Source organism: Mustelus asterias, chromosome 25 (assembly GCF_964213995.1).
Source record: "Mustelus asterias chromosome 25, sMusAst1.hap1.1, whole genome shotgun sequence".
NCBI classification, from domain to species: Eukaryota; Metazoa; Chordata; class Chondrichthyes; order Carcharhiniformes; family Triakidae; genus Mustelus; species Mustelus asterias.
The window spans coordinates 16,172,200-16,199,443 of NC_135825.1; the positions used below are offsets into that span (position 1 = coordinate 16,172,200).

Genomic DNA, 27,244 nt, shown 5'->3' on the forward strand with positions numbered 1-27,244 from the left:
TGTCACAAGTACGCATACTTTAACACAGCAATGAAGTTACTGTGAAAATCCCCTAGTCGCCACACTCCAGCGCCAGTTTGGGTACACCGAGGGAGAATTTAGTATGGCCAGTGTACCTAACCAACACGTCTTTCGGACTGTGGGAGGAAACCGGAGCACCCGGAGGAAACCCACCTAGATACGGGGAGAATGTGCAGACTCCACACAGATCGTAACCCAAGGCGGGAATCGAATCCAGGTCCCTGGTGCTGTGAGGCAGCAGTGCCAACCACTGGGAAATAGGGAAGCAGGAATACCATAATTTGTGTTTACCAGAATCCAATTCTGAAAGTTTCACTATTAGGATGTGGTTTTTAAATGCGCACCCACTGATGGGCCATTATAAAGTTTAAATGATTAACTTATACAAGACCAACACTTCCAACCAGATAACCTAATCTGGAAACTGCGAGTAAAAAAAACCCAAGGTAAAAACATCCTGACGGAATAAATCAGCAGCAATTCCTGTCTCAAGTAACAGCAGGAACAGCATGCCAAAGACATCATTGCGATTTGAACACAATTGCTATTTTTAAAAGCACAATCACTTGTGCATATTAAAAGCAATGCAACTTGAACAAAACACTGCCATATGGTCAAATCTGTTCCATAATGCTGAGGGCTGCAATAACTCAATAGGAAGGGTTGGTTATCCTCAGTCAACAATACCAGTCAGGAATAAAACCCCATGCCTTCCCCAGAGGGCATATATCTGCTCTCACCTTCTGACACACACTGTTCTATAGCTACTCAGGCCAAGAGTCCATTTCCCACATTTTACATGATGATTTTGTCTCGTCGGGAACCAGTGTGTGCACCCAATCTGATTTTCTTAAAAGCCATGCTTGCCCATTAATAACAGTAAGAAGTCTCACAACACCAGGTTAAAGTCCAACAGGTTTATTTGGTAGCAAATACCATAAGCTTTCGGAGCGCTGCCCCTTCGTCAGATGGAGTGGTTATCTGTTCTCAAACAGTGCAAACAGACACAGAAATCAAATTACAGAATACTGATTAGAATGCAAATCTCTACAGCCAGCCAGGTCTTAAATGTACAGACAATGTGGGTGGAGGGAGCATTCAACACAGGTTAAAGAGATGTGTATTGTCTCCAGACAGAACAGCCAGTGAAATTCTGCAAGCCAAGGAGGCAAGCTGTGGGGGTTACTGATAATGTGACATAAATCCAACATCCCGGTTTAGGCCGTCCTCATGTGTGCGGAACTTGGCTATCAGTTTCTGCTCAGCGACTCTGCGCTGTCGTGTGTCGTGTAGGCCGCCTTGGAGAACGCTTACCTGAAGATCCAAGGCTGAATGCCTGTGACTGCTGAAGTGCTCCCCCACAGGAAGGGAACAGTCTTGCCTGGTGATTGTCGAGCGGTGTTCATTCATCCGCTGTCGTAGCGTCTGCATTAATTAGCCCATTAATAAGTCATATGATTACATTGCTGAGGCCTGGGCAACATAACGGGCAACAAGGCAGGGAAGGAGAGGGGGAGGAAAAGGAATTTTAAAAGAAATGGAACAGTGGATGTAATTTCCGACCTTTTCTCCCTCCACAGGACTTTACACTTGCTGCAAGTGAAATGTTCAGTTGGACATTTATGGACTTCAGCAAGGTCTTTGACAAAGTCCCTCATGGCAGACTGGTGCAGAAGGTGAAGTCGCATAGGGTCAGAGGTGAGCTGGCAAGGTGGGTACAGAACTGGCTCGGTCATAGACCTGGTGTTGTGAGACTTCTTACTCGGTCATAGAAGACAGAGGGTAGCAGTGAAAGGGTGCGTTTCTGAATGGAGGGCTGTGACAAGTGGCGTTCCTCAGGGATCAGTGCTGGGACCTTTGCTGTTTGTAATATATAAATGATTTGGAGGAAAATGTAACTGGTTTGATTAGTAAGTTTGCGGACGACACAAAGGTTGGTGGATTTGCAGATAGCGATCAGGACCATCAGAGGATACAGCAGGATATAGATTGGCTGGAGGCTTGGGCGGAGAGATGGCAGATGGAGTTTAATCCAGACAAGTGTGAGGTAATGCATTTTTGGAAGGTTTTAATACAGATAGGAAATATACAGTAAACGGCAGAACCCTTAAGCGCATTGGTAGGCAGAGGGTTCTGGGTATTCAGGTCCACAGGTCACTGAAAGCAGCAATGCAGGTGGAGAAGGTAGTCAAGAAGGTACACAACATGCTTGCCTTCATCGGCCGGGGCACTGAGTTTAAAAATTGGCGAGTCATGTTGCAGCTTTATAGAACCTTAGTTAGGCCGCACTTGGAATATAGTGTTCAATTCTGGTCGCCACACTACCAAGAGGATATGGATGCTTTGGAGAGGGTACAGAAAAGATTTACCAGAATGAGGAGAGGTTGGAGAAACTTGGTTTGTTCTCACTGGAACGACGGAGGTTGAGGGGCGACCTGATTAGAAGTCTACAAGATTATGAGAGGCACGGACAGAGTGGATAGCTTGAAGCTTTTTCCCAGGGTGGAAGAGCCAATTACTAGGGGGCATAGGTTTAAGGTGCGATGGGCAAGGTTTAAAGGAGATGTACGAGGCAAGTGTTTTTACACAGAGTCGTGGGTGCCTGGGACTCATTGCCAGGGAAGGTAGTGGAAGCAGATACGATAGTGAGTTTTAAGAGGCATCTGGACAAATACATGAATAGGATGGGAATAGAGGGATATGGTCCTCAGAAGGGTAGGGGGTTTTAGTTCAGTCGGGTAGCATGGTCAGTGCAAGCTTGGAGGGCAGAAAAGTCTGTTCTTGTGCTGTAATTTTCTTTGTTCTTTGACTGCTCACAAAATACACGATGTGGAGATGCTGGCGTTGGACTGGGGTAAACACAGTAAGGAGTCTAACAACACCAGGTTAAAGTCCAACAGGTTTATTTGGTAGCAAACGCCACTAGCTTTTGGAGCGCTGCTCCTTCGTCAGGTGAGTGGGAGATCTGCTCATAAACAGCAAAAGTTTGAGTTTGTGTCTTTATATGCCCTGTTTGCTGTTTTAGTCACAAGTAGGCTTATATTCACACTGAAATTAACAGTGAAAATCCCCTAGTCACTACACTCCGACGCCTGTTTCGGGTACACGGAGGGAGAATTTAGCATGTCCAATTCACCTAACCAGCATGTCTTTGGACTGTGTGAGGAAACCGGAGCACCCCGAGGAAACCCACGCAGACACGGGCAGAATGTGCAAACTCCACACAGACAGTGACCCAAGCCGTGAATCGAACCCGGGTCCCTGGTGCTGTGAGGCAGCAGTGCTAACCACTGTGCCACCATGCCATCCCAAATGGGGAGCCATGGTTAAAGTGGCACACGAGCATCACAGGGAGTTGGGAGGTCAAATCCTGCCATTCAATAAATCTGATAATCAGTCATTAAAAACTCCAACTAATTCTCTACTGTGCTTGGAGGCAGGGAAACTGCCACCTTTGCTTAGTCTGGATTATACAAGACTCTGGATCCATATTACATGGCTAATTCTTAAAACTGTTGTCGAGGAGATATATCAGACAGAATTATTTCGGGATTTGAGCAATATACATAGGCCTTGGAATCAAGCATAGACCATTCAGCCCTTTGAGAATGGTTTTACATTTAAGATCCTGGCTCATTGGGGTTGTGGTCCATTCAACATTGCTGTCTGCCACTCCATAGTCCCTTACTCCCTTGTCTATATGTCTAATACTGCCTTGAATAAATTCAATGACCCAATCAACCATGTCCAACCCATTCCCCACACTGTTGCCCACCCCTCTTCTCCTGCCTCCCAGAATTACAATAGGGCTCCCCTTGACTTCACTTTCCACCCCAGCAACTTCCACATTCAAAAGAATTATCCTCCGTCATTTCCACTACCTCCAGCACGATGCCACCACCAAACACATTTTCCCTTCTGTCAATATTGACTGGATAGTTTGCTCCATGATATCCTGATTCAGGCCTCTATCACCCCCGCCCCCCAACCCCCCCCCCCCCCCCCCCCGCCCATCATCTCATCCTCTTCCCCCTGCACTTCCCTATGCAACCTTCCCCTTTAGTTCCTCCCACTGCCCAAGGCCTCAAACACTCCTTCCAGGTGAAGCAGTGATTTACTTGTACTTGTTTCAATTTAATGTACTACATTCGCTGCTCACAATGTAGTCTCTCCAACATTGGACAGGCCAAACACAGACTCGGTGACTACTTTGTGGAAGACCTCTGCTCAGTCCACAAGCATGACCTCCAACGTTCCGGTCACTTGTCCTTTCAATTCACCATCTTGCTCTCATATTTTATTTCTGTCCTCCGTTGCTATAATGTTTCAGTGAAGCCCAACACATGCTGGAGGAACATCTTCCAATGAAGTACCTTACAGCATTCTGGACTCAGAAACAAAGAATATATGAGCAGGAGTAGACCAATCGGCCCTTTGAGCTTGCTGCACCATTCATTATGATCAGCCAACTCAATAGCCTGATCCCACCTTCAATCCTTTGGTCCCCTTCGCCCCAAGAGCGATATCTATGAAAACACACAATGTTTTGGCCTCAACTACTTTGTGGGAGCAAATTCCACAGGCTTATCACTCTCTGGGTGAAGAAATTTCTCCTCATCTCAGTCCTAAAAAGGTTTACCCCATATCCTTAGACTATGACCCTGGTTCCGGATAGCCCCAAATCAGGAACATCCTTCCTGCATCTACCCGGTCTAGTCCTGTTGGAATTTTGTAGGTTTCTATGAGATCCCTCCTCATTCTTCTAAATTCCAGTGAATAAAATCCTAACCAACTCAATCTCCCTTCATACATCAGTCCTGCCATCCCAGGAATCAGCCTTCTTTCCCCTCCCTCCATAGCAAGAGGACTTGTTCCCATTTGGGAACACGCCACCCATTGTTTTCTGCCGATTCCAGACTTACCATAGACCAAGGTTAGGCAAAATAAAATTTCAAGTACTCATCGCCAAAAGTGATAATCCTTTTTCATAATTATAATGCTTGCTTTCAAGAGTGCACCAGTTTCCTTTAAAGAACTGTTAAGAGAGAGAGAGAGAGAGAAGAATGTTCTGTAACATCTCAGAACAGAATGTGCACAGATGAACCCTCTCCCTCCGAAGTACACATGACACTTGAACGCACTTGGTATCAAAAGCTGAATGAATGCAAATTTCCTCATTTTGTTAGGCCCAAGTTCAGGGCTGAACTTCCCACTGTTGGGTTCACATTCAAAGCTTAAGCCAAGAACAGTTACACATTTTCATTTTAAATTGAAAGCAGCAATTCCTCAATTTGACAAGTTTACAGTCAAACTAACTTCCGCGCTAAACAACTTCCGCCACAGTTTTAATACAGAGAACACAGCCCAATCTTTCACTGTGACGCTCGAATTGCGAGGTAAAGTGTCAGTTTTAGACTGGATGTGTTCTACATAGCCAAGACTGTGATCAGCAGCTTCTCACACCAGATGTTTTCTTGTTGACTTGGGAAATGCAAAGCTGGGTTTTTCAAGTTACTGTAAAGCCCCTTGGCTGCACAGCTTACCCTCACATTTTTCTTCAAAACCCGACTGCAAATCTACCAGAATAAGCCATTTTTTCCCATTGCGATATCTTTAGTTACATTGAGTCTCGACTGTCCGAATGCACTCCTGGCTAGTCTCCCGAAGACTACCCGTTGTAAACTGGAGGTCATCTAAAACTCTGCTGCCAGTGTCTTAAACTCCGTTCCCCCGCCACCCCTGGTCATCGCTGACCTACACTGGCCCCTGGTCAAGTTGTGCCGTAACTTAGAAAATTCTCATCCGCGTTTGCAGATTCCTCCAGGGTCTCGCCCCTCCCAATCTCTGTAATCTCAAGTCATAGAGCAATACAGCACAAAAACAGGCCCTTTGGCCCAACATGTCCATGCCGACCATGGTGCCCTCCCAGCTAGTCCCAATTGCTCGCGCTTGGCCCATATCCCTCTAATCCTTTCCCCATCCATGTACTTATCCAAATCCTTTTTAAATGTTGCTATTGAATCTGCCTCAAACACTTTCTCAAGCAGCTCATTCCATACACGCATCACCCTCTGCGTGAAGTTGCCCCTCAGATCCCTTTTAAATCTTGCCCCTCTCATCTTAAGCCCAAGCCCCAATTCCCCGTCCCTGGGAAAAAGACTGTGCATTCATGCTATCTATGCCCCTCATGATTTGACACATCTCAGTAAGGTTACCTCTCATTCATCTACTTTCCAAGGAATAAAGTCCTGGCCAGGCCAACCTCTCCCTATAAATCTGGTGCCACAATCCTCAAAAGATATTGGTTACCCTTTAGTTCTGGCTTCTTGTGCATTCCCAATTGTTCCATTACTGGTGGCCATGTTTTCAGTTGCCTAGGCCCAGGCCGTATACCTCTCCACCCGACACACTTCTTCAAATCTACCTCTTTGACCACGTTTTTGGTCACCTGACCCTATGGTTGGAATTTTCCAGCCTTTCCCAGCCAGCAGGATTCTCTGTTCCTGCTGCAGTGAATGGAGATTTGGCCGAGCGTCAAATTCTCTGTTCTCACTTGCAGTGGGTGTGAACGGCCAGAAAACTCCGGCCTTTATCTCCTTCTATGGCTCAATGTCATACCGTGCTTTGTATTGCTTATGTGAAGCACCCTGGGACATTAAGTTAAAGGCACTACATAAATAAAACTCGTTAAATCCAACCAGCAGCACCAAGTAATACAAGGAAACTATCCCCAATTTAAAGGGGCGGCACGGTGGCACAGTGGTTAGCACTGCTGCCTCAACACCAGGGACCCAGGTTCGATTCCCGGTTTGGGTCACTGTCTGTGTGGAGTTTGCATGTTCTCCCCGTGTTTGTGTGGGTTTCCTCCGGGTGCTCCGGTTTCCTCCCACAGTCTGAAAGACGTAGTTAGGTGTATTGACCGAACATGTGCTAGAATGTGGCGACCAGGGGAATTTCACAGCAACTTCATTGCAGAGTTAATGTAAGCCTTACTTGTGACTCATAAATAAACTTTAAAAAGTTTATTTATTAGTGTCACAAGAAAGATTACATTATGAAGTTACTGTGAAAATCCTCTAGCCGCCACTCTCCGGCACCTGTTCGGGTACACTGGAGGGAGAATTTAGCACAGCCAATACACCCAACCTGCACATCTTTGGGGTGTGAGGGGAAACCAGAGTACCCAGAGGAAACCCAGGCAGACACGGGGAGAACATGCAAACTCCGCACAGAGTGACCCAAGCTGTGAATCAAACCCAGGTCTCTGGGTGCTGTGAGGCAGCAATGCTAACCACTGTGCTGCCCAATTTGGGATCAACAAGATGGGATGCCACACCTCCAGAAGTCTCACAGTGTGCAACTTTATTTAGATATTCTTCCACTAGTATAAAGGATCTCAGGTAAGCAATGTTGCACTACAAAGCCTTTTCTGAATTAAGAGTACAAGGTGGAGAGCCAAAGCCTAAACGTGCAACACAGCACTAGTCTTGAAGAAAGGTAGACTAAAGGCAAGCCAGGAACTGACAGATAGGGCCAGGAGCTTAACATGGACATGAAGCAGTGCTATAAGACCAAGTATGACTACTCTTCCAAAGAGGCAGCACAGGGATAACACACAGGCATAGTGCAGATTTGACAAAATCCAGTATTTTTTGCTCGAGGAAGTCCATTAACTCAAAAATGAATGCCTGGTTTACATTTGTTACCACGATTTGTGTAAGTTAATGAAATTGTCACTTGCTTAGTGTAAAACCAAAATTAAAACTTAAAGAGCATGGCTGTTTTATGTATTGCTTTCCCAGGCACATGTATTGATAGTTGAATGGCTATCAGCATCCAGTGCTGAGCCAAAGCTGACCAAATGCACAAGTCATTCAGGTCAATAAATTGGCTACTTTATTTTGTCCCTGAGATGTGGATGATGCAGGGCAAAGTTGCTTTTATTACCTCTTCCTGGTTTTTCCAAGATTTTTAAAATTTGTTCATAGATAGAGGCGTCGTTGGCTGGGCCAGCCTTTGTTGCCCAGCATTAACCTCCCTGGAACTGAGTGGCTTGCTAGGCCATTTCAGAGAGCAGCTGAGAGTCAACATTGCTGTGGCTCTGGCGTCACAAGTAGGCCAGACCAGGTAAAAGCGGCAGATTTCCTTCCCTAAACGTCATCAGTGAACCAGATGGGTTTTTCCAACAATCGACAAGATAGATTCTTAATTCTGGATTTTTTTTAACTGAATTCAAATTCGACCATCTGTCATGATGAGATGCAAACCTGGGTCCCCAGAACTTTAGTCGAGTTTCTGGATGAATAGTGTTGCAATAATACCACGAGGTCATTGCCTCCCCTAAAGAGGCTGCTGATGGACCTTTTCTTTTAGTCACTCCACCCCTTATGGTGAGGATGCCCCAGCAAGGGTATTGGGTAGGGAATACCAAGATTCTGCCCCTGCAACGATTAAGGGATGACAACGAATGGCGAAAGCAGGGTGGAGGGAGATTTAGAGGTCAGTGTTAGGCTTGGTGGTCAAAAGGAAGGGAGGAACAGTTGAAACAACTTTGCAAACTGCACACATGACAGGCATGTAGACATGCCGACTGTGAACATGGAGCTCAGTGCAGAACATGACTGATTTGTCCTGGCCACTGTCCAGTTTCATCTTCAGCTAGAACAACTAATTCAGGTCCATAGAATAATGATAACTCTAGTGTCAAGTCTGCACATATTCCATCAGTTTAATTACTGAAGAGAGAGAGGTTTGACACAGAAACTCAAGTCTTTAGCAATGGTAAAGTAATTATGGTAACCCAAGAGTATTTAATGCATTAGCAGAACAGTAACCTGCAAAGATCTAGGGATGGCTTGGAGTAATTAAATAATACAAATCATGTTGGGGAAGAAATTACTCATGTGTGCAGAGTTGAAAGCTTGAAGGTGGTGCAGAAAGTTAATTCTATGTTTCTGTACTGATTTCCCCCCACCTTGATTACTATTTTGTGCTTGCACCGCAGATCAACTGCCAAGTTATTAGATCACATCCGAATGTTGTACGCTATCTAGCAATAAGGACAATGGTTTAATTCTAAGCAAAGACAGTTCTGCAGGAATTAAGGTGGGCTTAGCCTTAAATAAGGCACAGATAAACCGCCACTGCATTTAGCCTCCAAATTTAAACACTGGCAACCCCATATCATGTTCACACTTCACAATGTGACAGACACAATAAGTAGCTTGAAGACATTTATAACCACTCGTAGATAAAGCCGCACAGATGGAGGTGAACATAATTAGTAGAAGGAGTTCAGTGAGTGCTGCAGGGAGAGCTACATGCAAACAATAACAAAATGGCACATCCTGCCAACATCTGACCACACCCACTTGCCTGTTGTACCTCAGCCAATAAAAATAGAAAAAAAGTGAACAAACCACACCAGCACAGTGCCAACTCCATCTTAACACATATTCATAGAATCTCTACACATTTTCATAGCATCTCTACAGTGAAGAGGCTATGCAGCCCATTAAGTCTGGGCTGGATCTCTGACAAAGTATCTTACCCAGGCCCTCTGCCTTGCCCTAACCCTATAACCCCACACATTTACCATGTTAATCCATCTAACCCACACATCTTGGAGACACTAAGGGGCAATTTAGCACAGCCAACCCACCTAACCTGCACATCTTTTGCACTGTGGAAGGAAACTCATGCAGACACTGGGAGAATGTCAGACAGTCACCCAAGATCGGAATTGAACCTGGGTCCCTGGAGCTGTGAGGATTTCCTCAGGTTATTCTGGTTTCCTCCCGAACTAGAAAGATGCGCGAGTTAGGTTGGTTGGCCATGGTAAATTGCCTTCTGGTGTCAAGGGGGGCTAAGCAGGGTAAATACGTGGGGTTAGAGGGCTAGGGCAGGATTGTTGTGGGTGCAGGCTCAATGGGCCGAATGGCCTCCTTCTGCACTGTATAGATTCTATTCTATGATTCTATGTTAGATTACGAGTTGAAACAAAAAAGGAGTCGAGTGCCTCAAGTCATGCATGGACTGTCCGAGGTCAGCAACTCAACAGTTTTAATTGCACGTTGGTATGAGTGGTAAGAATCCAAACTGAGAGAAAAAAAAACTGTCCTAAAGACGACAGGAGCTATGTTTAAACGGACTTCAGAGTGCCAGAACTTGTTACACGTTGTTCTTAAATGGTTGGCAATCAAAGGGCCCTGACAACGTTAAACGTGTCAATAGAACTGTAGTGATTGATTTACAGTATTACAACTCCCTACCCAGCAGGTTCTTTTATAGAACAGATGCTAGGATTTTAAATGCCGCAACCATGCAACATCCTTGCTGCTTCGCTGTTCGGTTGCCTTAGCAATATGGCCACCTTTAAATGCGAGCGCTTAGTGGAAAGTTACAAATTTGTTGCTTAATTGCATCCATCGAACAAGGACACACACGCAACAAGCTGTGCAATGAAAAGGGACAGAACAGAGATTCACATAATGAGAATGCAAGGACAGCAAGGCCAGTAGTGGCATTGTATGGTAAATCCTAGAAAAAAAAGGTGGGGGGTGGGCCAGGCTGAGAGAAAGAGGGGATAGCTGTGCTTTTTAAAAAAAAATCCATCACCTCAGTCTGATCTCTCACAGCATGATCTGCATTGTATCAATAGCAGAAAGCAGAGGGGGCAGTTTACCCACTCTGCAGAGGCAAGATACTTAAAGTTTATTTGTCACAAGTAGGCTTAGATTAACGCCGCAATTAAATTACTGTGAAAATCCCCGAGTCGCCACACTCCGGCACCTACACTAAAGGAGAATTTAACATGGCCAAGGCACCCTAACCAGCGCGTCTTTCGGACTGGGGGAGGAAACTGAAGCACCCGGAGGAAACCCACGCAGGCATGGGGAGAACATGCAGATTCCACACAGACAGACAGTCACCTAAGCCAGGATTCGAAGCCGGGTCCCTGGCGCTGTGAGGCAGCAGTGCTAACCATTGTGCCACATACTGTACAATTTATTATTAAAGACACGGCAAAAATTAAAGATGCAAAACAATTCCAGAATAAAGCCATAGGTTTTTACAGAATACACGGTCACTTTAGATCAATTACCACAGGCAGTTTAGATTGATTATCATGGCAGATTGCAAGAGATCCCCAATGCATCCAGAGTAATACCGAAGCAGAATGTACAAATACAAACATTTTCCTAAAATTGACACTAAAGATAAATATAAAGGGACAGATGTTTCCACTCAGTATGATGAACATCACTATGCAATTTTACAGTGAAGTCACAGCATCCTTAGAATATATCTGCAGATCTCCCACGGCATTGCTCAATTTAGTTTGGAGATTAAAAATTCTCATACCTTAGTCGTGCGCTCTCTAGGGATGCCACAATTGTTGAAGGTATTGGTGTACATACCTAGAAAGCAGCCCCTGCCGATGATCGACCACTGGATCATGGTAGCAACATGGTATTAAGCTGAAGATGAATGTCAAACTTTACCAGGCTGTAAGGCACAGAATCCTGGGTCTATTGCAGGCTCTCGAACTTTTCCTCCAAAGACACTGGAGGTTCGTCATCAGAACTGGACAGCAAAAAAGCACAAAGACTGAGATCCTTTAACATGCTGGGTTCAACAGCATGGAGATAACCTCTCAGAAAATTCTACTTATATGGGCAAGCCTTCTATGTCTGTCTAGATAGATGTCGACAGGACCCGAGAGCAGACCTTTAATGGGAAACTGTCTTGGGGCAAATTACATCAAGTTGGTTCATACAAATGACACCATAAAAAAAGCTTAAACTTCTGCATTGCAAGCAAACCCCTCTTGGGAAAACACTGCAGCTGACTGGCTTACATGCAGGCAGGCACTGAAATTTGGTTCAACATAAGTGAGGACCATCCACGTCAAACTCGCAATATCTGATATTCCCTGCAGCTGCAGAAGTTCTCCCAAGCACCAACATGAACTGCCAGTTCTGTGGATGCCCATGCCAATCTCTCATCAGACTCTTCAATCACAAGGGGATCCACAGAAGACGATGTAGTCACTTAAGAGTGTGAACCCATTTGAATGGTGAAGCCTTTACTACCACCGTCCCAGATAAGAGGTGCTTAACTGCTAACCTGGCATGCCCTTTTTTGATGCTCAGTTACTTTGTGTAATCCAGGCCATTTGTAATTTCTTTTATAATGCACATTACTTCCAAAAAGCAAACAATGCTGCCAAGTTAAAGCGGAGCTGAAATTAACTAAGGTTTCCGCTGTAATATCATTGCCAGGAAATTACACAGTGTTTGGAAACTTTAGCCCCGAGGATGAAATCCCTGTCCCTGTTTATAAAAAGATGTGCATGTATCTATTGTAAAATGTGACAATGGGCGTACACTTGATGCAAGAATTTATCCTGCTGTTGCTGCCTCACAAAACAAAATCAGAAAATGTGCTGTTTTTATAGGGATGTGCCAATCTAACAATGCTCAGTGGATCACCCTGGTTACTAAAGGTGAAGTTTAGGGACACATGCTAGTGATATTAAGCTAAAACAGAGCTGGGAATCCAAAATCATTCCCCCCTCCTCCTCCAACCACTGATCGTTTGAATGATAGGTTACAGAAATTCTGGTGACTGCGTTAATAAGGTATCTTTCCGTTGGTGAGGCAACGCAAGAAAAGACTGCTTGAATAACTTACAAAAATGTAATCAGCTAAGAACTTCTTCTGCAGTATAATGCACCCGTCAAATGCAGTGATGGACAGGAGATCTGCACACACATACTATAGGCAGGTACTTCACTTTGAATTTTCTAGAATTTAAATATATATTATGGCTTTATTAATACTATAATTTGTTCCGACTGCAGAACATTTCACAATACTCTGTCAATCATGGACAGAACAATTTTGCAGTGATGGCATTGCATCAGAAACCTTCGGGTTCAATCTAATTCCAGCACAATTTTTAAACTTGGCAGCAATATTTTCCTTTTGGATGCAATAATAAACATTAAAAACGTACAAATAAAATGCTGCAATTAAATGTCAAGGTTAAAAAACAAACCTACTGGCAACCCCTCAGGTGAAAGATTCTAATTTAAACACATCCATAAGCCACTTCAACCATCAGTCCCCACAAATTAAATTTGAGCTGCGTTATTCCCTCGACACGATTCACAATTCTACTGTTATATTCATAATTCAATAATTAAAAATTGATAGTTTTACCAGCCACAGTACACAAAACACTGCACCCTGAAATGGGACGAAGCAGAGGTATAAGAGGTACCATAGAATCGCCATAGTGCAGAAGGAAGCCCCATTCAGCCCACTGAGTCTGCACCGACTCTTCGAAAGAACATCTTAAGCAAGCCCACGCACCCACCCCGCCCTATTCCCGTAACCGCATGCATTCACCATGGCTATTCCACCTAACCTATACATCTTTGGACTATGGGAGGAAACCAGAGCACCCAGAGGAAGCTCAGGCAGACAGGGAGAATGTGCAAACTCTATAGACAGTTGCCCAAGGCCGGAATAGAACCTGGGTCCCCTGGCACTGAGGCAACAGTGGTAACCACTGTATCACCATGCTGCCCTTGTTCACATACCACATAGGAATTAGGAGCAGATCATGGCTGATCTCTCCCTGGTCTCAAATCCACCTCCCCACCTGTTCCCAAGATCCTTTTTTTAATTAAAAATATAGCTATCCCCTTCTTGAAACCATTTAATGATTTAGACTTCACCGCGCTGAGGCAGCAAGTTCACCACCCCCTGAGTAGTAGTTCCTCCTCACCTCAGTTTTAAATCTACCACCTCTCAACCTATACCTGTGACCTCTTGTTCTAGATTTCCCCATAGGAGAAACACTTGGTCTACATTTACTTTATCAATCCCTTTATATACCTTGATCAGATCCCCCCTCATCCTTTTGAACTCCAGCGAGTACAAGCCCAAACTGTTTAATCTCTCCTCATACGTCAACCCTTCATCCCCGGAGTCAATCTGGTGAACCTCTTCTGAACTGCCTCCAATGTCCCCACATCCTTCCTAAAATAAGGAGACCAAAACTGGACATAATACTCCCGATATGGTCTCCTATACATATTGGGACATTTTTATTAGCCAGGAATACAAAGCATAGATTAAACAAGGACGTCCATCCTATTTTCCCCACAGATCAAAAGAAATAGTTTGAGTTATACTGACAGATGGCAGGGTACGTAATCAATTTCCAAAAATCAATAAATGAGACATGTTTTGATAAAAAAAAGGGAGAAAAGACAATTGGGATGGAAATGAACAAAAATTACAAACAGCAAATTCAACCACATACTCCATATAAAGATTAATACATCATTGCACTTATGATGATTTTTTAAATGAAGGACCTTTGGCTAAACAAGTGCTGTTCTGAATGTTCCAAACAATATTTCACTGAAGTTTTCAAAAGCAGCACCTTAAGGATAAAAGGAAGCACAAAGATTCCCAGGAGCACTTTTTGGCAGTAAATCAGCTTTGCGACAATCAAGTCCGAGTAAATCACACATTTTTTAAATAATTAAGACAGGCACCATCAAACTGACAACCAAATCTTGGGAGCTGGACTGGTCCTGACAAGAGATGAGTTAACAGTTGAAATGAAAACATAGATGTTGAAAAATGGTCTCTGATCTGATGTTAGCTCTGGTCCAAAGGGTCATGCTCAATAACTCCTGGTCAGTACACTATTGATATCTTCTTCCTACCACCTAAATACTAATGATTTTTTGAGCATTTTGTTCCCCAGAAAGTTGCAGATGGAGTCACTTAAACGAATGAAGACTTGCATTGACACCTTTCATGACCTCGAGTCACTCAAAGCACTTTCCAGCCAATTAATTAGTTTAAAGTGACTGTGGCAATGCAGTAAGCACAGCAACCAATCTGTGCTTAGCAAGGTTCCACAACGCTGATGTGAGAATGACCAGACTTGGTTTTATGATGTGGGTTGAGCGACAAGAATTGGCCAGGACACCAGCCACAGCTCTTTAAAAGAATCTTGCATTATGGGGACAACCATGTTACAGATGCAACATTCATCTGAAGTCCAGTTCAGTTGCTCAAACAATAACAGCAAAATTCTGTCGCCTGATCTGAAGAGCAGACACAGTAAGAAGTCTCACAACACCAGGTTACAGTCCAAAAGGTTTATTTGGTATCACGAGCTTTCGGAGCGCTGCTCCTTCATCAGGCGAGCGAAGAGCAGACAGATAGTGAGGCATATATCCCGGCCAACATTCTTCCCTTAGCCACCACAAACAGATCAATTGGTCACTCCTTTCTTCCCTCAAATGGAGACCTTGCTGCATGCATGCAAAATGCCTCGGATTGCCTACAAAACACTTGAGACGCAATGCATTGATTAAATTGGGTGGCACGGTAGCACAGTGGTTAGCACTGCTGCTTCACAGCTCCAGGGACGTAGGTTCAATTCCCAGCTTGGGTCACTGTCTGTGTGGAGTTTGCACATTCTCTTCATGTCTGCGTGGGTTTCCTCCGGGTGCTCCGGTTTCCTCCCACAGTCCAAAGGTGTGCGGGTTAGGTTGATTGGCCATGCTCAAAATTGCCCTTAGTGTCCAGAGATGCGTAGGTTAGAGGGATTAGTGGGTAAATATGTAGGGATATGGGGGTAGGGCCTGGGTGGGATTGTGGTCGGTGCAGACTCGATGGGTCGAATGGCCTCTTTCTGTACTGTAGGGTTTCTATGATTTCTAAATGCTTTGGGCCTGGCTGATGATACAAGACAAGCTCAAATTATTTCAATAATATAAATTCTATAGGAAGCCAGCAAAATACAAGTTGTAGATAGATGACATTTCTACTCTGTCAACATGTTTTAAGAAATTCTGATTGGTGTATTACCCAATTATCCCAGTCCAAGGAAGAAGGTCATCACCTACTGACAAGAGGGGCCCTCCCCTCCAAACTACCATTCCAAGCCGTCTGCAACAGAAAGATAAGTGAGTGATCAATGCCACGAGTATGATGCACAGCATGTCAGCACAAGATCAAGAATAGTTTTACATTCTCCTATCTTGGGAGGTCTGCCAAGGAGGCCGTTCTGAACCCCAGCTGCCAATGCCACCCTGTACCAGTCATGTAGAAAATGGGTGCAAGTGTGACCGAGCCAACTCACCTTCGGCATTTCCTGCACTAGGAGAAATGACTAGCCTCTAACACAAATTTAACACGCTTGCAGAGGAACCACTCTGGGCACGTCATTCCTGATGAATTTTGTGTCAGTCAATACAATTAACTTTGGGGAGGGGGGGGGCAGGAGGAGAGAGAGAGAAGAGGAGAAGGAAATGTACATATAAATACATTGATAGCAAATACAATACAAGACAGAACATCAAGGAGGAGATAGGTCAATAATGGTACTTCATAAAATGTATAAGAAAGGCAATTTTTTGAAATGTACAGAGAATCTCTCCAGGAGCAGAAAATAATGGATCTGAAGACTCTTAATTATCAATATCAATCATACTTATCTCTGAATGAACTCGCCTAGTGTTCATTTTCTAATTGGATTTTGTGCCCTTAAAGAGAGACAGGGCTTCACTTTAGGAACAGAAAGATGATTTGCCCATTATGTGGCATAATGCTCATGCCCTTTAAAACAGCTGGCAAATGTTACTCAAACGACTAAAGAAATGCAAGCAGTAGCCACATGGCTCCTCCAAACTGTTCAGCCAATCTGAAAGATGACTGAATTTTTACATCAGCTCCACTTTCTGCGCCATCCCCATATCCCTTTCCATCAAGCTCAAACATTAAAAACTGACTTGCATTTATACAGCATTTCTCACAACCACTGGACATCTCAAAGTGCTTTTGAGCCAATTAAGTACTTTTGCAGTAGTCACTATGCAGCAGCCAAAAAATGCACCGAATAAACAACCAACAATGTGCTAATAATCAGATAATCTGTGCTTGTCAAATTGATTGCAGGGTAGATATTGGTCAGAATGTGATGGATAATTCCCCTGTTCTTCTTAAAATAGTGCCATGGGATCTTCTGCATTCACACAAGCAGGTAGATGGAGGCTTGGCTTAACATCTCATTTGAAAGATAGCACCTCAGGCATTGGAGTGTCAGCCTTGTTTTTTCTTACACTCAAGTCCCGGAGGGGGATTGAACTCAGAACCCTGTGATTCAGTGGTGAGTGCACTACTCACTGAGCCGTGGCAACAGAGTATCTACAATTCTCTGGGGTAGGTACTAAGATCCACAACCCACCAAGTGAAGAAATGTCTCATCTTTGTCCAAAAATGGCTCGCCCCTTTTATTGAACCATGGGCGGGATTTTCTGGCCAGGTTCACCCCAAAACTGGAAAATCCCACCCGAGGTCAACGGACCTTTCCATGGTTTGCCCCTCGCCCGCTACGATTCTTGTGATAGGCGGAATGGGAAAATTCACCCTCATGTCTCCAGGTTCTAATCTCTCCAGTTAGGGGAAACTGCATATGTTTCAATGAGATCACTTCTCATTATTCCACACTTTCCAGAAAGTAGGACAATTCTACTTTTATCTCTTCATAGAACAGTACGCTCATCCCAGCAAACTTTCAATCTTTATAGCAACACCCCCTTCACCACATCCTGTCAGCATGTCAGCAAAGTTTTAAGATTTCACAAGTTTTAAGAACGCAAGTAGGAAGAACAAGGATAGATCACTTGATTCCTGAAATCTGCTTCACTATTTAATAAGATCATGGTCTCAACTCCACTTTTCTACCTGTTGCCCCCCCACATAACCCCCAACTCCTTTGTTGATCAAACATTTGAATATATTCAGAGCTGAATTAGACAATGATCCCATCCCCACTCTGGGGCTCGAGAACTCCAACGATTAATGGCCCTCAGAAGAAATTCCTTCCATCTTAAGAAGTGCCCTCTAGTTCCAGATTTCTCCCCCCCTCCCGCACAAGGGGAGGAAGGCAATCTACCCCATTAAGCCCCATCAGGACTTTATATACTTCAGTAAGGTCACTTCTCATTCTTCCAAACTTGAATGAATATTGGGCCAACCTGCTCAACATTTCCGCATAACACAACCTCTTCAACCTAGTGAATCTTCTCTGAACTGTCTCCAATGCAAGAATATCCCTCCTTAAGTGAGGAGATCAAAACTGTACACAGGACTCTGGGTACCAACGCACCATATAATTGTTACAAGACATCTCTGCTTTTAAAAAAGCAATGCTGAAAGATCACAACTCAATTTCCAAATGCCGTCACTGATTCAAGTATTCTATTTGCAACATCACGTTTATTGCCTCCAGCTTTGATGATGTCACCTGCTGCAACCTTATGCAATCCAGACAACTGTAACACCAGCTGCCATCATCTTAATATCAGAGAATGCACTGGAATTGAAAGATCATCACGAAAGATGCATATTACAGCAGTAATTCCAAAATCACAGCCCAATCTCAGCCTGGGAAACAGATTCTAAAAAAAAACCCTGGAGTTATAATTGCTTCTCACAAAACAAATTTGACTAAATGGCAGGGTCGTTATGTAGAATGTTTTACAATTGCATTATACCTTCCATGATTGTCTTCACTGTTACATTCACGTGCAAGCAAGATAAAGGCCACACTTGAGATGGGGCACCAATCAAGTATGTTCAATTTGTCTTCAGTTGAGTGTACACTCAGGTTACCCTTGCCTAGAGCAAGGCACATTTCTTTGACCCTATGACCGTCAGTCGCAGAATAGAGATCTGAACAATATTAAGATGCGTCATTTTGAAGGTCAGGGAAATAAACCATTCCAGCAGGGAATGGTGCATCATTGACAATTAAATCAGGAACTCTATTTGCTTAAAAAGGAACCATGCTGCACATATCAGCTATTAAATATACAATGCTCCCTCTTAGTAAATATTACAACTGAATAGTGAAAGGCATTCAAGTTGAAGAGCAGATGCAGCGGTGTTGGTTTAATTCCCCCCTATTATTTACCAATTATGGAATCATATTTCTATTCCCCAAGTGTTGAGCCAGCAGTATTGTGACACAGCAAGTGCTCTTCTCACCAGGCAGGCTGCATCTCTCAAGTGCTGGGTTTTAAAAGCACATTAGTGCAGTCCATCCCTTTTTCCAAGGATTTTGGATCCTTGCCTGGATATTGGAGGTAGAAATGACAAGCAACGAGACGGCTGCATGCACATCACAGCAGAACAAAAAAAAGGTGGCTGAAAATGAAGAATCTGAGAGGCATTTCACTTCTTCAGAGAGGAAGATTAATAGGGAATCAGTGATAGGAAAGATGAGCTATTTTCTCCTGGATATATTGCAGCTTGGTCATTTAAAAAAAGCGATCGTGGTAACTAACAGGGCTCCTGAATGCAGCACTAGCTAAGGAACTGGAAAACAGGATACAAGTCATGTAACCTCTGCCTCATCAGTCAGTCATATTAACACCTATCAGGCAACCACTCTTCTTCACTCAATGATAGCATTTCTACCTCTCAGAAGGTTTAAGCCCCACTCAAGACTGGAGCGATTAATTTTAGCCAGCATTGCAGTACAATATTAAGGCTGTGCCACAACGCCCAAGGTGCCATCTTTTGATAAAACGTTAAGCTAAGGGCCATATTTGTTTGCTCAAGTGGCTAAGTTTCCATGGTACTATTTGAAGTGGAACTGGGAATTCTCTTCAGGTTAACATCTACTCCTTTGAAACAACTGATCTGGCCATTTATCACTTTTTTTTTTTTGCAGGGCTTCCGGTGAGTGAACTAGCTACCGTGTTTTCCACACGACAAATGATATATTTAGAAATGCTTCTTCTGCTGCAAAGCATTTTGGAATACCCTGCGGTCATGAAAGATACTATGTGAATGCAAGTTGGTTCTCTCTCTGTCCAATCCTATCCATGCCAAGCGGTTTTTTTTCGCTCAATGAGGAAAGGTCAAAAGGGAAGAAACTGTAAGTGAGTTATCTTGGATCACTCTAACACCTCTAATAACAGAATATGATGTTATTGGCAACAGGTCGCCTGTCCACCCCTTCAGCTGGAGAACTGCCAATCTTCGAGTAAGCTGAAAGAACTTTCTCTCCACCCACCTCCAAACATGTATAGAAACCTCATCAAAAGGAGATCTGAAATTGGCTGCGAAATTAGTTAGACATTAATATCTTTGCAAAACTTTCACACAAGTTATTTTCCCCACTTTGTGCACTTCTAATGACAAATGACAATATATTAAGCCACAGGACATTAACCAAGAAACTGAGAGTTTTAAAGCTTATTTATTAGTATCACGAGTAGGCTTACATTAACACTGCAATGAAGTTACTGTGAAAATCCCCTGGTCGCCACATTCTGGACCTGCTTGGGTGCACGGAGGGAGAATTTAGCATGACCAAGGCACCTAACGGAAACCTCTTTCAGACAGTGGGAGGAAACTGGAGCACCCAGAGGAAACCCATGCAGACATGGGGGAGTGCACGCAGACTCCGCACAGGAATCGAACGCGGGTCCCTGGTGCTGTGAGGCAGCAGTGCTAACCACTGTGCTAATGTATCTTTGAATAGATGCATCAACAGAAGAATTGATCCACATACAAACATTCGTGACACTTCAAAAATTCTATTAAAAAAGCACTAAGTCAAAGCAATATAAATATTGTAGGATTGAAGAGGAGACATCAGACGTAATTAGTGCAATCCTTCCTTGCAGGAGGAACCACATTGTTGAGCAGGAAACTATGAATAACTTGTGCATTTTCAATGTTCCTTCATGGCTAAAGCTTGGGTATCCCAAGTCCCAACAGACCACAGAGTTTTTGTGCCTGTGCAGACCAGCCAGCCGGCTGCACATACACAATTCTGCATTTTTAAGTTCTTTGGGCTCAGCATGTCTGTGCAGGAGGGGGAAAACAACATGACCTGAAAACATGGCTCATGTGACCAAGACAATCCCAAAGGGAGAGCAGACAGGATGAGGTCCCAGTTAACAGCGCAGAAGACAAAAAGGCTGCGTTAGCAGACTTTGAAGTGAAGAGGGCTCAGGAGAAGCCCTGAAAATCCAAGGCAGCACTAGATTGATGAATTTATGCTGTGGGCTGTTGGGGCAAAGGCACCCCTTTGGAGCAGTAGCGTCCTGCCAGGTGCAGCTGAAGAGCTAAAGCTGAGAGTTGGTGCTCGAGCACAGACTCAGGAATAGAATTTTGGGAGACAGGATTTAAATCCTGTGAGATGAGCCATCATTGAGGCTTTGCGAGTGGAAGTGACTGGAGACGACAATTCCAAGGCAAGTTCTATGAAGGTGAAGACTAGACTACCTTGTGTGAGAAACAAGAGTTTCAATGAGATAGATTGACCCACTATGTTTCGTGACATCACTGAGAAATCCATGGAGTGCGTCTTGGTTGCATCTGTCATTTACTGTGCAGTGTGGCTTGTTCAGCGACAGTTGCCCGTTAACAACCCTTAAATATTAAGAGTATAAAACAGATAATGTAAATGGTTTTAACTTTCTGACCTTGTATAGTAAAGTTTATTTTGGTTCATTTAAAACCCAAGGAATATTGTGGCTTTATTCTCTATAGAAGCGTTTTGAACTTGGCTGCTTTAAACAAAATGTCATTGGTCCCTAATCAGGGATCTTGTCTAGGATCATAATTCCTAAAGACGTGACAAAGCAAAGAATACATAAACATCAAAAATGGTGTTACATCATTAAATACGTTTATTCTATGCTCCCAGAGATTGAAATACAAAATACCAATATAAACTTGTACTTCTGCAAACAGTGCATGTCACGGCAATCACAAATTTAATACAAGTCTGCCCAATACACATATGTATTTCTGTAAAATTGCCCAAATTATTAAAACATGTTTTGCAGTCAGAATGTTAGGGATAGTGAGCCATACCATATTATAGAAACTAGAAGCAGGAGTAGGCCATTCCGCCCTTCGTGCCTGCTCCGCCATTCATTATCATGGCTGGTCATCATCTCTATATTCAATATCTCTATTCCACCTCCCCCCCCTCCCCAAAAAAAAATCCCTTTAGTCCCAAGAGGTATATCTAATTTCTTCTCGAAATCAGACAACATTTTGGCCTCAACTATTTTCTGTGGTAGTGCATTCCACACATTCACCACCCTCTGGGTGAAGAAATTTCTCCTCACTTCAGATCCAAAAGGTTTACCCCTTATCCTCAAACTATGACGCCTAGTTCTCCACTCCCCCACCATTGGAAACGTTTTTTCTGAATCTACCCTGTCAGAATTTTATAAGTTGTGAGACCCCCTCTCACTCTTCTAAACTCCAGTGAATATAATCCTAACCGACTTGGTCTCTTCTCACATGACAGACCTGCCATCCCAGGAATCAGTTTGGTAAACCTTCGCTGCACTCCCTCTATAGCAAGGACATCTTTTCTCAGATAAGGACACCAAAACTATGCTGATCCTGCTTGAGACTTCACACTAAAAAAGGCACATCCTACATTCTGAAATAAATATTACCTTTTAAGTCATAACTCCTCAAAACTAGAAATAGTAAATCAATAAAAGCCATTTATTTTTTATAACAATTTCTATAATTTAAACAAAGAATTTGCCTCTCCTTCTGAAGCTGAGAGCAACCAATGCCTTTCTGCTTTTTTTTGCTAGAAGCACAGAACCATTCCAAATGTCAAAACAGATTTAATCAAGGCTTGTCCCATGATCAACACAAGATGTGTCGCTCTGTGACAGGAAGAGAACCAGTTTTTTTTTTAAATTCTGCAGCTCCACATGTTCGCTACTTTCCTCCATGGTCTTCAATCATCAGTCAAAAACAAAACAGAAGCTTAGAATCATGCCGATAGGGAAAACTCGGAACATCACCAAATGAAAAACTGAACAGGCTTCATAAAATGATTCAGGCAAAGTTTCAGGCTCCAATTCCATATTAAAGAACATGCTTTACATAAAATATCTTTCGTCTGCACAGAACTACAGATCTCATGCTGGCATACAAGTCAATCCTCTCGTGAAAAAAAAAGTGGCTACCTTTTGTCGTTATGTCCAGCCATGGGGCCAAAGAGCCACAGTTACATGACAGAACTGAAAATGATTCTTCTTCAGGCCAAACCTACACTGGGTGCATCAGGCCCACTAATGGGATAAAAGGCCTACTCATTAGGGAGGTACGAGGTAGCTCAGATAACCTATCAAAGATTATAAACAACCTACACAAATATATTTTTCAACTACAGATCAAACTGCTGCTCCATTATAAATGTACTGCATCACAAAATGTCAGAACTTAATACCACAGACATGACAGCCCACATGCCAGGTTCTTAATCTCAGCTAGAATAATAAGGGGGCATCCTATCAAGAGAGAGGTGATTCCCAGATGGTGGGAGGGGAGGGATGGGAATGATTTTCAAAGGATGATTCAATCGCAGGCCACATTACAGTAGGATTTACTGAACTATATTTGTTAAATTGCTTAGAGCTGGTCACTTGTCCATCTTTGTCAAGGTAATAGCAGAATCCCACACTGGTATATGTTGGAGTAGAGGTAGATAAGGAAGAGGGGAGGTGAAGACCAGCAAAAAAAAAAATGAAAAACACATTCTACATTCCATAGTTTTTTTTCAGTCAAGCACTGTATATAATCTGAAGTAATCACTGATCAGTGCGTTCTTTTCCTTACAAGAATTTTACTAAATTGCCCCTCAGTTTCCATAGATGTGTAGGTTATGTGGATTAGCCATGGTAAATATGCGGGGTTACAGGGATAAGGGTGGGGGCTGGGTAAAATGCTCCTTTGGATAGTCGGTGCAGACTCGATGGGCCAAATGGCCTCCTTCTGCACTGTAGGGATTCTAAGACTCTAAGAAATATATACAAAGAGATGATAATTTAGCTCAGATTGCAGGGATTTTATTTTTGGCTCTAATAAACCAGTGATTCCACTAAAACTGAATTTCCTATACAACCTTAACCTGTAGCGGTTACAGTAAAGCCCTTACATTAAAATCTATATGACCCCATTTCCAATAAGATCAGCTTTCCACTATTTAAAAATCAGCCAGTTAAGGAGTACTGAGCATTCAGGCTTTAGTTTAAAGAGGTAGTTATCAATTCAGCTCAGGAAAGGGACCGCAGAAATATACATTATGTGCTAATGAAGATCAGTTGGATATAAAAAGGAACGGTAGAGTTTCCAGATGCACATAAGATACTTGCAAGCAGATATTGAACAGCAATAATTTAACACTGTACACTGACATTTCCACTAACTTTCCTTCCAAAAGCAATATCTGAAGCTTGGCAAGCTTCAAGTCATTGAATGGAACTTAAATGCAGTTCAGAAAACACCAGTCACAGGTGATTTAAAAAATATATATTAATTACTTCCATTTTAAAAATGTCTCATTTCAGTGGGAACCAATTAACCACATTCACAATCTCTGCTGGGCATTCTGTGGAACATCGGGTTGTTGCCCAGTGTTACTGCCCACACACATTTCATGTTTCATCCTCCATTGCTGGATTGGCAATGCAAGGATCCTAACGTTACCATTTGTGGCTCGAATGCTTTCTGTAACACCTCCAACACAGGTTTGCTTTTTGTACATTTATGGTATATCAAAGAAAGTTTGCTGAAACAATATGCATTCCATTTCAGTCAATGCTGCTTTACTTCGGGCACTCGCCATGCAGGGAGGTCTGACTGACCCCACAATAGTCACATTATAGCCATAAGCATTCTCATTACAACCAAATCCTGCTCCCACTGTATCTTTTCTCTTTCTCGGGTAATTTGGAAAACAGCAAAGGATCTGCAGGACTCAAGAGTTGCAGCTCGACAGCACAAGTCAGAATTTAAAATTAGGGTTCATTTTCTAAAAATTCTTCCAATCCTTTAACCTGATGAAACAAATACTGTTAATGGCAACAAGGTTTTCCAATGTTGCAACACGACAAGGTTGCGGAGGAAAACAGGAACGTAGAATTCTATGTATATTTTAAAAATATCCAAGCAAATGACACTGGAGGATGAAGGAAACATTTCAATAACTGGGATTGAGATTCTACTCGCTCCAGTTTAACATTATAGAGGAAGGAGGAGAGTTTATAGGGCCGAGGCGGATTGTGCATACTTATTTGAATTCAGAAAACGCACCGATAATGTTAAGTTAGGCTGTGGTTATCTGCGGATGGTAGGTGAGGAACGCATATTTTAAAAAAGCCATCTGTTAGTTTATTAATCCCAATTATTTCCTCTACCGCCCTCTTCCTGCACAGCGGCTGGGGGAAAAAGCTATTGATTCATTTTAAAGAGCTCTAAAAAAAAATCAATCTGGCATTTCTATTTTTTTTTAAAAAGCCACAAATAAGAGGGCTGAGCATCAGCAAATCAGCCCTCAACTAAATTGCATCCTTGTCCTGCAACTTAGGGCGACATGCAGTGCAACAATCCAAAGACAAGACCCAGCGTCCTTCAATTTACCTGCCCCAGTAAATCTACACAAGGAAACCTGACTGGCTGGCTGTCTGAAACAGCGGATACATAATCGAAAAATTCGAAAAAATTTTACAAACAATAAATAGGACACATAAATATCCCACGCTACCTGCGGACTGCAAACCGTTACATTGTGCTTTGTACTGTAGCCTGAAATATAATCTAGTCAGTTTCAGTCAGTCAAGGGCAACCCTCCCTTATCCCTTCAAACCCACCACACCCCACTAAAAAAAACAATCTCATCTTTCCGTGATCATTCGAGATCCCCAAATTGCTGCAAATAATGTCTGCAGGGGATCCGTGTCACAAACAACAGGATAATTAAGTGCAATACACTAAAAAAAACATGGAGATAGGCATCCTTGAAGGGCCCTCCTCTCATTTTTTAAAGGAAAAAAAAGTCAAGTCAACTTAAAAATCATTTCCCCCCCCCCCCCTCCTCCCGTCTCTCCCCCCAACCCAGTCCAGAGTTTTCAACAGTTAACCAAGCCAGACTTAATCCTTTTTGGATTTAAAAAAAATAAAGCGTGAATGAATGGGAAAACTGAAATTCTCATTTTAAAATTAAAAAGGTCAAGGAAGGGTAATCCAGAGTCTACATCTCAAATTAGTGCCTCTTATTGTAATTGGGGATGAGGGTTACACCAACTGCAACAGGATCCTTTAGAGAATGAGAGGGATATATATATATATATATACATACACACATATATATAAAAACTTACAATTCCCACGTTCCCACCCCCTTCCCTCTGGTCAGTAAAACGATCATTTCTGCGCTACACGTCTCAATGCAGCAACTCTGCTACACCTTTACACTTACCAGAATCCTCCAGATTTGCTTTGGCAAAAAAAAATCCCCTTCCTCCTCACCTGCTTAGCCAACTTCCAAGCTTCAGGCAGACAGAAAGATTTTCATCTTCACGGGCACATCTTCATTCAAAAGAAAAAAAAAGACCTTATTTTTCTTGCCTTCCTCCCCCCCTCCACAGACAAAAAAAATTCCACAATGCTTGGGTAGTTTCTTGAAGAATTCACAATGTCAAGAGACGAGGAGTAGCCTCCAGGCTGTGTGGGGAGGGGGATATATCTATATATATAAATTTGAGAGAGAGTCCAAGGAAGGTGAAGGAAAGTATTTTCTCTGGATAATTGTTGCTCCTTCTTCGCAGATATTTGCCTCCCCTCTTTTTCAAGGGAGAAAGAATGAAGCCAAGCCAGACTGGAGGGGGTTGAGGCTGGGTGTTAGGATATCCACCGAGTGTTTGAAACCTTTTCTTTCTTGCCCAAACCCACCCACCACCAAAACAACAGCAGCGACAGCAACACTCTCCTTCCAGCCTGATGCAGCTCCCAGCTCTGCAACTTACAGGGTGAGCCCAGCCAGGCAATGCAGCCTAGTCTGCTGACTGACTGACTGAACCTCCCTCACTAATCCCCCCCCCCCCCCCCTTAATGGGCAGCAGGGACAACTTTTATCCCCTCATGTATTTTATGTCCTTTTTTTTACCTTGAGGAGGAAGGAGGGGGGGGTTTGAAAAATATTCAACTAACCTCAACCATCCCAAAAATTAAATATTGCAAAGCGTTGCAGGATTTCCCTGGCAAAGTGCTGCCAAAGGGAGAAGGGGAGGGGGGGGAATGGCTAATTTTCTTTGCTACAATCACCCAGACCCCGCCCCCTCCGCCGC

At 43.2% G+C, this 27,244-nt stretch overlaps 1 protein-coding gene across 7 annotated transcripts in view; it reads right to left on the minus strand.

Annotated features, from left to right (window-relative positions):
- LOC144511825 (plasma membrane calcium-transporting ATPase 1-like) overlaps positions 1 to 26,914 on the minus strand; it is a 269,405-nt gene extending 242,491 nt beyond the window's left edge. For all 7 annotated transcript variants that reach the window (XM_078242189.1, XM_078242188.1, XM_078242186.1 and 4 more), the window contains exon 1: positions 26,377 to 26,914. The gene's annotated coding sequence lies outside the window, so the exon portion shown is untranslated. The remainder of the gene's footprint in view (positions 1 to 26,376) is intronic.
- Between the last annotated feature and the right edge of the window lie 330 nt (positions 26,915 to 27,244).